General features: G+C 38.4%; 1 protein-coding gene across 3 annotated transcripts in view; it reads left to right on the top strand.

The window, feature by feature from the left end:
* Window positions 1-13,005, top strand: part of LOC105389190 (protein grainyhead) — a 102,394-nt gene that overhangs the window by 39,242 nt on the left and 50,147 nt on the right. The window lies entirely within an intron of this gene.

The following is a 13,005-nucleotide window of genomic DNA, read 5'->3' as shown; positions in this document are numbered from 1 at the left end:
TAATGATATGGGCCCCCAGCACTTTTAGAGGTGCTAAGAGTCTGCTCCTGCTCCGATAGCACTGCAATCCAAGTCACGGAACTGCTCACTATAGTCACTGATAAAACGTCCTCACACTCCGTTACGACACTTACGACGAATGTCCAAAAACGCGCGCGAGGTCCAAGATCGAAGGACCAATGTGCGGGTCGCTACTATACTTTGATGTGATTGATAAAATGATAGTCCGGTAAAAGTTTAACACTATTTATTTATACCGAAAATACTATGCTATGATAATTCTAATGATTTGATGTGAATGCACCCGATTTGTATGATTGCTAAAAGTACACTGATTTGTGCCGCGCGTGTAAGTAGGCACCGCTACGTCACAGTGACGCCGACAGAGGGTGTTCGGTGACACACAGTGGCCCGAACAATAGGTGAACACAACATTTTTATATTTACAACAGCTTACTTAAACTAACATGCAACTATGAGTAGATATAATAAAAACCTAAAAATAATTAACCTAAATGTAGGGCGTCCAGTACTTTATTCCTATATGAGCCGAGAGAGTCATGATAAACGTCAATATCTTTATTTTTTTCGTGAAGTCTAGCATTTATTCTATTGTACCCCATTAACATACGGTATACAGGGGAGTTTCGGGTGGTATTTGCTTTTAGTACAGGTATGTAGAAAGTTGACGTATGAGGAAGGCGACGGTTTGATCTCGGGACAGTACATATGTACTACGAGACATAGTTTAACTGGCGATTTTCACTGCGGTGAAATAAAAAAATGTTACGTTACGAGTGAGTTAAATTGAGAATGATGGTGCAACACCTATTGAAGATATTGCTTATTCCGAGATTTCGGAGCAAATCTTGTCAGAATTTATAAAATTAGTGGTTACTATTATGATAATAGACACTACAATAGAAAGATATTTCATTTAGCAAAAGCAAACAGGAACTGACAGTTGCTTCCTTTGGAATTTACAAATTTCTTAGTATCATTACTGTGTAAAGAATTGAAACTCGTGCACACTTGCCTTCTAAGAAAACGGTCATATCTGATTGACGTTTATGTGCGCGATGGTAGTACTGATATAATTGGAGGAGCAATTTTCTTTGACCCTGCAGATGTAGACTAACTTCTACGAGTAGAAAATTACACAGTAGAGTCAACGTGATATCACCTCGGCATCTGACCGCATAATATCGGAGTGACCATTACGGACACACAATTGTGTCGGTACATCTCCAAGTGGCTCGTAAACGCGATACAACTATTAGATATATGTAATTTAGCGGTACAGAGCAAGAACTTATGAACGTCTTAAAACAGGTACCTAACAGATGTGACACATGCGCAATCCGTTGTCATTGTCACACTTTTTCTTTCTCTTTATGAGGTCCAACGACTTATCATGGTAGCTATCGTCGCGGCAACCGTTTTTATTAAGTTTCTTTATGTTTTTGTAACTCTTCTTATTTTTTAGGTACCTTATGTTGTCTCTTATTGTGTGATATGCCTTATTACATCATATGTATACAATACAGTTCCTCTATGTGATATTTTTTATAAGCAAATAATTACACTATGTCAACTAAATGCATTCTCCGTATTGAAGCGTGAGAGGTCAAGTAACCAAGAATATAAATTTAATATGGAATGAATCTTAATTACAAAATATTTAGTACATTCACAAAAACTCGATTCTAGTACACATAATACATATTATTATTGAGTTTTTATTTAATTGGTGCGAGAATGAAGCGAGAGTGACATTCGAAACTGTCAGATTTAAGCTGCGCTCAAGGTGATAGGCTCTCGCGTTCGATCCAAAATGGCGGCGAGTTGACATTTAAATGCCATGCGATTTTAAATTCACTCGACGAACGCAATTAACAATTCGACTCTCGACTACATTGTCATAAATGTGCGCGTGTTATCGACTCCGGCCGTTAGAGAGGTACTTACGAGTCCACGGTGCTTTTAACTTGGAATTCAACTTAAGATTTCTTACGATATTACTTACATATTTGTATTAAAATCACATGCTTAATTTAGTTTACTTGATAAGCTCATTATACTTAAAAGTTTTCACACAGTGCTGAATTAGCATAGGTAAGCAAACCTATTCAGAATGAAACTCTTCCAATTGCGATATTTTAATCATAAAATTCCATCCCTGAAATAATATAGGGTTAGGTTAACAACTATAACTAATGAAGCTAGAAATCAGTCAATTGAAAAAGCAAATTTTCAATTCCACCTTCTCATGAACATTTTTCATAATGTAACAAAGCCCATGCCGAGTCCCGTTTTATTAATAATGTATCGAAACTCAGCACACACGTATATGGCGGTGTAGTGTCGGCGTGATATTCGCTAGGTGGATCGGAACAATTTATCAGTGCTGTCAAATGTAGTGATTTACAGCGCAGCCTCCGTGTGTGAGAGGCGCGACTAAAAATATGGTGTCCATTGCGTGCGAGTGCGGGTTTGCGGGGCAACTGCGGCCGCGACCAACTTGCCCCCGTATTGTACTCCGAACCCTATACCCTTGCAGTAAGATTAATTAAAGTGAACCTGCAAGATTGTGAACGTATGCACGCTTTAGGCTGCAGTAGCAAGATATCATTGCTTGTGCTTACCGCGGTGCACATTGGTGTCGATTAATTCAATTTGTTGCCCATTAGCAGCTAGTATTTATTAATAAATTATTTGATTTTGTCTTGTAGATATTCCATAAGCCACACCCTGCGGGTGTGTTATTTAGAGAAGTTATTTGTATAATACTTACTTTTTCATATCGTTTAAACTTTTGCTCTATAAAATGTAAAGGCCTAAAAGGCTACGTATATATATATTATTTATGAATATGTAGGTTCATGTCTGTCCCATTTTCTCATACTTAAATACTTTATTAACATATAGCATATATCCATAGGTGATAAACGAATATACTTACCCCGAATTGATAGAGCTTTTTGACACTTTACACTAGGTTTAAAATTAACGTTGATATACGAATTTCAAGTTTTTGACTGACGTAAAGCGTCAAAACTCTTGTGTTTCAAAGACAATTTTAACCTTGTTGTGAATTTAAAATACGGTCTATGAATTTGAGGTTTAATGTATTAGAGTAGGACATATCTCGGGCGTCCCTGCACGCCGGTGCCTCCCGGACGGAGCGCCGAGGTCGCCGGTCGCCGGTCGCCGGTCGCCGGCGTCATTCAAGCCGCGAGCCTGTGTTTAACGGTCTTTAAACGGTACCCGAGTATCCCATGTACACAACGCGCAGGCGCTGTTTTCTGCACAACCATAAAACTTGAATAAACAAACATTATACCTATTCGGACTTGCTTATTTGATTAAGGGTAAATGCAAATGTAAGGTACCTATGGGTATCGTAAAAACTATACGTGTCCAGTTTCTAAATATTGGGCATTGCCAATGATGCATTACAAGTGCAAAGTGAAACACGTATAAGTGACCGTCATCATATCAGTCAGTTTCAAGATACAGCAGAACTTTATCGGAGGATAATGATATAATCCTGAAAATATCACAGTGGTATTATTAAGGATCATTATTTCCTTCAAAAATGATTTCTCTGATATATTTATGTTTTTACTGACAATCAATCTGCAGAACATAATCAAATCACTGTAAAAAAAAGTATTGAGTCACTTAATGAGGCGACGCGGCGGCCGCGGACCTTCGTCACTTATTTTTTGATAACTCGCCGGCGGGCATGTGAACAAAACAAGCAATTTTTGGTTTTTATTATAACACTACTTTATTATCTCGTTACATCTTGGTAATAACAGTGGGCTCATAGGAGCACCTTCAACCTCCCGGAGACGCGCGCAGGAATCACGACTCTTGGATCTCAAATTAGTTTGACCTTATTGTATTCCATCACCCATCGCACAGTGAGCTTTCTCGCTTACAATTGTTGGTTATCATAAAACCTGTAGCCTCGTAACGTTAAATTTCTTCAATGATCGATGCAGCTCTTCCCACTGCACGAGTGTTTCGGTTTTCTATACCTACATCGGCTACATCGGTAAATATTGTATAAAAACAGTATGATGCGGTGTATCTATAGTTATTGTGCAGTGTGTGCAAAGTAAATTAAGGATACAAATTATGGCAAAGTCATAAAAAAATGACCTATTTTTGGGTTGTAGTCTTCCAGTAGTTATCTATTATCTATTTCAAAAATATAGTAAAAACTTAAACGTTATATTAAATAAATAAATAAATAAACTCATTGGATTCCGGAACAGGAACAACTTTTAAGGCAAAACGAAATCATGGGCAATAGCTACAATCCAATATAATTAAAGTCTATAAAACTCAATATACGATCTAATTAGAAAATTATTTTTAAATTAGATGTCATAAACATCTTATTTGAATTGGTTTAGTAGACAGGTATTGCATTGCATACATTTTACAAGGCAAATATAAATGTGGTATAAATAAACGCTTGCTGTGATTTCGGTTGGGTTTAATAAACTGAATTGGTTCCAATATCATTAGCTACAAATAAAGGTGCAAAAAATTCAATAAAGAGTATGACAACGTAAGTAGTGAATGGAGCATCGGCCCGCTGCCCTCCGCCGCCGCCGCCGCCACACACTGCGCGGGAGAAAGTCGCCAGATCATGATAAGCCGCTCTCTGTCGATAAATTTATGCGCCCTTTGTTTCTTTTCGACGATTTATCAAAAATATATCCCATTTGTGTCGACATCACCTATTCACCTCTAAGCTTACGAAACAACGACTTGGCCCTAAAGAACCCCATATTTACTGACTCCTGATACAGGGAGCTTACTTGTTGGCAGCTGGAGTCACGTTAACACAATAAAACAATGTAATTAATTTAATATTACTAATATTTATTCCTAAATTGAATTAAAATCTTATCACCCTTTTTACCCCAAAGAGTTGTTTAAATTACTTACATCGGATGCATATGTAATTTGACCCTTGTTTCCGAAATAATTGTCTTGATAATAAAATTACTTACCTGCTCCTCACACGATGACCACTCGGACATTCAAAGAAGCGGACATTGTGCAAGTTAAATGGCCTTTTTTTATGCGATTTACATATGAAAGGGGTTACTTATTCTTCAGGCAACAAAGGACAAACAAAGCTTACCATCAGCGACGATGACCAGTACGCAGGGCGGATGACCAGTGTGGGAAGGTCCGTTCTGTGCGCTTTCTGAATAGCTTGACCCTTTCTACAATAACTAATCGTAGATGACCGTGCTGGGGACAAACAAAGGATCAGATAGCGATTTTTTCTTTGCAAAACCGTTAGATTATGTTGCAATTACCTAAGGGTGAAAGGTTCCCAGAGGAGCTTAGCTCACGATTATTTGCAGTGCAGCTGTGTTGTCCGCTGGATGGACAGAGTAAAAAACACAATGTTTTAAATTTTATCAGCGGCGGCGGCAGCGGTCGCGGCGGCGGCGGCGGCGGTTGCCATATCGTCGTGAGCACGATCAGCGCCGTGCTCGCACATGAAATGTTTTCAGGCGTTTCGGAGAAAAGCGACGTGATAAATTGCTCCCACCAATTATTGTTGCATTCAGAGTACGTGAGCACTTAATATACTTATGCCGATTATTGACCAAAATCATTACCTGTGCTCGTTACGCCAATCATGTACGGAGCGCGTTCGTTTCATTACGTCCCACTTTAAAGTCGAATTCGCCAATGTGAAATTACATAGCAATAAATGTCCGCCGATACCAACCGAATGTCTGACTGAGTGCGTGTTGTTACATAAGCAACAGTGCGTCGTTTACTGACTACAAAAGCATATCTAATTATCCCATCAAATTCCGACATGAGTTATGAGCGGTTAATGGATTCATTTATTTGTATAGTGTACTTATTACAGATAAACTATAAAACCTTTTTTCTATCAAATAAAAAACAATCAACAAACAACTAATTCACTAATGGAACATCTAACAACTGCAAATTCTACTCTAACTAGACAGAATCACCGCGCAAACTATGCCAAATTAGAGTCCAATATAGTGAAATGAACTTATTGGATTCAGTAAGTGAATAATTCACTTACTGAATCCAATAAGTTCATTTCACTATATTGGACTCTAATTTGGCATAGTTTGCGCGGTGATTCTGTCTAGTTAGAGTAGCACAATTAATTAATTATTCACTTACTGAATCCAATAAGTTCATTTCACTATATTGGACTCTAATTTGGCATAGTTTGCGCGGTGATTCTGTCTAGTTAGAGTAGAATTTGCAGTTGTTAGATGTTCCATTAGTGAATTAGTTGTTTGTTGATTGTTTTTTATTTGATAGAAAAAAGGTTTTATAGTTTATCTGTAGCAATCTATCTGAGCCAGCGAGTGGGTGCACCGACCGGACTCTCGTAAATAAACGGCATAATTTTGTAATTATGTAAAACGGTAAATAAAAAACGAAGTCAAAATGGTTGGCTATCTGTAACGCAATATAAATTAATGGCTGCTAATACTGCGGCGACAACAACGACGGTAAAACTTTAAAGCTTTGACATTTATTATTTTGTTCGATTAATTTGATTTCTATTTCTGTTAAATATACTTAATAAAAGTACCGAAGATTAATCTTGTATCTTATAAAAGTATACTTAAATAAATTATAAGAACTTAAAATAAATTTGATTACTTAAATATAAAAAATAAAATAAGGCAGCACAGTACCTATATTCTATTATGTATTTTCTCAACCAAAGATAGAACAAAAAACATTCTAGATCAGCAAAATTTCTGCATCCCATTGCGTCTCCTTCGCTACGCGCAGGTGATCAAATTCGTGTAACGAAGGTATTTGTGTACAAACTATTAGAAAATTTGATTGGTTGTCTGTGAGAATTCTTCAATTAACATTTATTATCTATTGCTTCTCTAAAGCGAGCGTTAAGTTTGTGCTTCTGTGTTTAATTATCTATGAATAGAGATCCGATGTGATAACTCCCCCGTCCGCTCGGCCACCGCCCAGCGCCGCGACCACCTGTGTCTGACCCCTGCGTGCCTGCGCCGCGCGAGACCGTCGCGGGTCATCATACACCGAACACTATAAGCTCAAATTTGACTTTTAATTGCGCTTGCGCAGCGGACGCTTTATGTTTCCTTATGCTATTACTTTAATTACCTTTAGTATCGCTTAAGCTTTTCTCACGAAGCATTCTCAACATGATATAATTTGATTGACCTCTACAGTTAATTAATTGTACTTCCAAAACGTCAGATTCCTGGTTAGCCTACAGATTTCGATCGCTAAGAAGATTTTTCTTAACTTTTCAGTCTAAAACCTTTTTTTACTATTTCATCAAGATTAGAGTAAGTACTCTACTCTGTTCTAATTTCTACTACGGCGTAGCTGCGGCTACTATGGCGCATTTACTTAGGTTAATAAAAATAATGTCTATCTATTGAAACGTAAACTGGGGAAGCATTCAAAAGCAACCTGCCGACTGTCGGCCCATCTCACTGTTTGCGAGCTCGAAACAAAGGGTGTTAAAAAAGCTCCCTCGACATAACGGTCGCTCGGCACCCTTTATGGTGCGTATCAGCAGAGTCGGTGTGACCCTTCTCTCTCTGCGCGAGCTGGCGGCGCGCCGGGCGGCAGTAGCGAGCCCGCACTGTGCCCGCGCTGCCGTCCGTCGCGCCTCGCCTGCGCGCCCCGACTGACCAGTGACCACGCTGACCGGTGACCGGCACCCTCGCACCCTGCACCCCCCGACCCCTCGATGGACGCACCCTCCCCCGGACTCCCCTGACCACTGCCGACCAGTCCAACAGGTATTTTACGGTAATGCCGTGACCCGTCCGGTGCCATTGATTGAAACAGTTGCGTTCGATGATGACACCGCGATTACGAGTTGCGGTTAAGTTTGTTTTGCTTTTAGATTTACTAACAGTATGGTTGTGCACCAAAAATGTTGTACCTACATAAGTTTAGTACTTACCTGTTTAAATATTATTTATTACAGAGCGTAATGACAAGGTCAAGCACTAATCATGATTTAAATATTCACATTGACATTATTACAGCAGTCCTTTTAAGTAGACATTAAATTTGACTCTACTTGTTACATAATTACTTAATTAATTAAATATATTGCCTAAATATTTTTTTATACGATTTAACTAACAAGAATTGTAAAATAGCCATATGTCTACCATACTATTAACCTACGCATGTTTACATACATTTTTATTTTGCTTTCCTCATAATTTTCATACTTTGTATATAATTATAGTACTTATTAAATTTCGTAAGCTGTTACATAAACGGCATTCGTAATTTTTATTCCTGTGGCACTGATAACATAAATAATGCGGCAGTACAAACACAGGGCGGGCGGAGCCGGGGCGGCCGCGCGGGGGGCGGGCGGCGATCATGCGCGGCCGCATGGCTCTACAGGTTTATGTTCCGTTTGGCCGTGAGATCCGAAACCGCGGCCGCTATTATTCGCCTAATGAGTTATTTATGAAAATTTTATTATAAAACATCTAGTAATAATGACTCAAGCCAGCGATTCTGTCAAATCTTTAAATATAAAGCATAAATAATTCTAGCTAATTGATATTTAAAACTTTAAGGCTTTTCATATGTATCGATAAAAAATGTTCATGATAAACTTTGAGGAAACAGTCAAGTTACAAAATTGATTTATTAATGTTTATATGCTCTAATCATAAAACACAGTTGATACTGATCCTCTATAGAGTTATATCTCTATTAGGGCATGCAATACCGCAATACCGGTATTGCGTAATACCGGGATCCCGGACAAAATCCACGCTTTTTCAATACCGGTATTGAAAGTTAATACCGGTATTGAAGTAATACCGCAAACGTAACTTTTATCAAGCGATTAAGATATAGTTAGCCATGTGCTCATATAGGTTCTACCTTTTTTGGCATAAGATTTATTTGCCTAATCTTGTATTGCATAGTAACATTTGGTCAAAGTCTCGTTACGCCGAAAATCGTATGGCATAAATCTCGTTTAGTAAAAAGTTATTTCGCATAACATTGTTTAGCCTAATAATGGTATGGCCAAATCTTGAATAGCCTAATAATGCTATGGCATAGGTTTATACAAAGTAATAATATTCGTTTGACTTTAACTTTGACGGAGCGTCTCCCTACATAGCCCAAACTGGTGCCTTGTATTGTTTCCGCTGTTTGGAAAACGCTCCGCTCCGCTTCGCTGCGCTCCGCTTTGGTTTTGATGAACATGTGCACCTAACACGCTCCTCCTCGCTTTGCTCGTCGTCGCACCTATTTTTAGGTTTCGATCTCATGGGGTTTGTAATAATTATATTGGTCGTTAACTTTCAACATACAATATCGTGATTTTCGGGATGTAGGAGAAAAATACCACAATTTGTACATTTACTACATACTTAATATATTATTTATTAAGATAACATTAGTAGAAACAAGATTATAGACGAACATAAATTTGAGCAAACGAAACTTAGGTGTTTAAAGATTGTGCCTAAAGAGTTTTAGACGAAACGAGCCTTATGCCACATAAGTCTTGGCAAAGTGATGGTTCGGCCAAAAAAGTTTAGACCATACGAGTTATGCGAAATGAGTTTTGGTCAATAAAGATTATGCGAGATGAGCGGAACCCGCTCATATACTATGAAAGTGCACTGGTTTTCAACCGTTACATTCCGTTGGAAACCTACTTGTTGTCCATGCGTTCTAAAATTTTTACTCTAATACTCATTTCTCGTAAAAAATATTACATAATACAGAATTTGATTGCTTTTTCTTGTTGTATTTTGCCCTATACGACCTTAACTAGGACCTTAGGTAGCTTTAAACAAAATACATGCCATTTATAACAAGGAAGTCTAATACCGGTATTAATATCGGGATCCCGGTATTGAGTTCTAATACCGGAACTCAATACCGGTATTTTAAATATTACCGGTATTGCATGCCCTAATCTCTATGTATAATATTTATTGTCCACGAGTTCATCTTCTTCTTTTGCTTTGCCTCTTCTCAAATATTTATTTATTTTATTTATTTATTTAATTCTTTTTAATTTTAATAATATTTTTTCGGTTTTTAAACAATAAACGTATACAGTACATCATATTATGTTTGTACATAGATGCTATACCTAATCACAAGTAATAAGTACTTACGAAATAGCACTAAAATTCTGTGTACACTCCCGTGTACCACAACATACGTTAGAAAAGTATTTTCGAATATCAAATATTGGTAGTAGGACGGCGGTCGCTAAGCAAACACTTTAATATTTGTTTCTCTAAAACGTCCACCACGGCTTGCGGCTCGCGACCGCTCACATTTTTTGTACAGCTAATAATTGATTTTCTGTTTAACCTCCAGTGTAATAATGCCATACGGGGACAATAGCAAATAGTTGAGGAGACATTTTCTCACGATCCGCCCGTAATTGGTGTCCGTTAGACAAATTTTCCAAAGCTTTCTTAGCATCGCTGTGTACCTAGAGTAGGTAGAGCATGGTCTGCGGTCGAGCCGCACCGTCCGTCCGAGTGTCATTCGTCAGATCTAAATACCAGATAAAATTGTAACTAATGCGCACTCGAAGATTTTCACAATCATCGACATGAGTAATAAATAAAGCTTCACCGAAGAACGAGAGCAATTAATATGGGCGCGGCTGTCTCGTGTGAAAGTAGCCGCGACGAGCAGCGTGTAGCATATGTGTGGAGCCTCCGCCGCCGCCGCCGCCGCCCGGCGCTTTCCAACCTGCTCGCTGCCCCCGCGCACCCCGCGCTCCACGCACCCCGCCGCCACGTCCACGAAACCATTAACCTATCATAACGTCTATCGGCGTTGACTCGCTTAATCTAGCTAAACGGTTTGCAAATTGCAAATCACCAAGGGTATGAGTCACATATGAAAAGTAACAGGAGGTAGCAAAGAGAGTGGCAATTTTTTAAATTGCTTTCGATAATAATAAATAAATCATAATAACAGTCTACGTTAAACGTTATATTCATAGGTTTGCAATTACGTGCCAATACCAATTACTTGCCAATTATATTTTGAATTTCAATTGAGATGACCTACATCTAAAACATTTCGCGAGCACCTCCTACGCGTATCGCGACATATCGGCAATATCTCGATAGCCTGCGTATGCTAATAGTGACCGCGGGCCGGGCCGAGCCCCGAATGTAACTGATCGTACGCATCATCAATAAAAACTAACACGTAACACCGCTATGTATTTTCGGAGTAGGTAAGTAGTAGCATCAATTTCAAAGGCAGTATAAAATGTTTTGTGTAGCAGACCTTATAACCTTACATGTCGTCCTGATTCTATGAAAACACATAAAAAACTATGCCTGTAATTATGAGGCTCTCTTTTGTACCTAACATAAGTCCGTGAGTTTTTAATGTTTGCTGAGCATAGTCCCGAGAATCCGTCGCATGCGGTGACGCGCGCCTCTGTTTTTGTCCCCGCGCCCGCGCGCCCGGAATGCAACCCACTACTAGCAGCTATAACGAGTAAGATACCTCTCAGAAAAACAGACCTATCGGAATAGAATTTAATTCCACTAAACCATTCTGTATTTTGACATTAATACTACACTGCATTGATGCGAGAAGCCTTATGCCGCATAAATTCATATAATCGTATATTAGATCAGATTTACGCTAGTCGGATGAGCTAAATACGTAAGGAGAGGCTACACTACTGAATGCATTGTGGCTACGGGCTACGCGCCGTAGATCATAATCGGACGAGTATTTATTGGTGGCCGCGCTTTCTACCGCTCCCCGCGCGCGCGCACCACGGCAAAGCCTAGCCGGGACGCGGGTGACATGTAATGTTACATCTAAACTTGTTTATTGCATTCTCAAATCAACCTTAGCGTTGTAGCTTATCAAAAATTTATAATAAATAAACGATCATGCTATAAATAGGTAAATATTAAATGGTATCCCATCACATAAAAATATAAAAATATAGAATGAATTTTGAAGAAACTTTACATTGCTGTTCACTACACTTTTATAACGATGAATATTACTCAGTGTCGCTTGCATACGAACAAATAAACTATTTGTCTAGTGTTATGTATAAATCAATGAAACCTATTTAATCTTATACTTTGGTGAACCATAAGTTATTCCATGAGTAAGTATAAAGATAATTTTAATCTTAATCGCTGATGAAACATCTCGCCATTAAAGAAATTGCCTCTCGACTCAGTTTTTGTAACGGTCCGGAATGTAAAATTTATTGCGTTCAGTTAACTTTTCTAAATGGCTTTCAATTCCCAAACACGACATGTCGGCTTCAAAGTGAGGCAATAAAAGAAATTAAACGTGGATGTTGTAAAATGTTCCATCCTAGACTGAATGCCGATTCTTCTTAATTAAATTATAGCCACAGATTATTCCACGCTCACATCGATACATTCAAAGTAGCCTTTTGTGAACATAAAAATAACTTCTACCTATTTCGGTAGCTCGATGGCGATTGTAAATGAAGCTGTCGGGAGATAATGGTGAGCCGCGGACCTTGTGTTGCGTGTGCGCCGGGCGCGGGCCGCCAGCCCGCCATTACCTACCATTGATGAAAGTACTTAAGATGCATAATGTTCAATTGAATATTGAATTTATAATTTAAACTGTTGATAGGTATCCAAAATACGAATGTGTGCCCATTAATCATTGTGCTACCAATCAACGGCAGTGTAACTAAAGCTATCGATTGAAATTACGCAATCAAACAGTTCAAATCGCAATAGCTATACAATTCAAATTACTATTTTGTATTCATCCGTTACGTTCAATAATAAATTAGGCGTCATTTTGTGTTTAACATATAATAAACGAAAATAATAATAATCATATTATTAGCAATCACTTTTATAACAACGATTCAAGTGCGTCCATCAAATACGTTAACTCTAACAAGTCTTGATACTTTGTGTTGCA

The sequence above is a fragment of the Plutella xylostella genome, chromosome 5 (assembly GCF_932276165.1).
Source record: "Plutella xylostella chromosome 5, ilPluXylo3.1, whole genome shotgun sequence".
Classification (NCBI taxonomy): Eukaryota; Metazoa; Arthropoda; class Insecta; order Lepidoptera; family Plutellidae; genus Plutella; species Plutella xylostella.
This window is presented reverse-complemented; position numbering and strand designations above follow the sequence as displayed.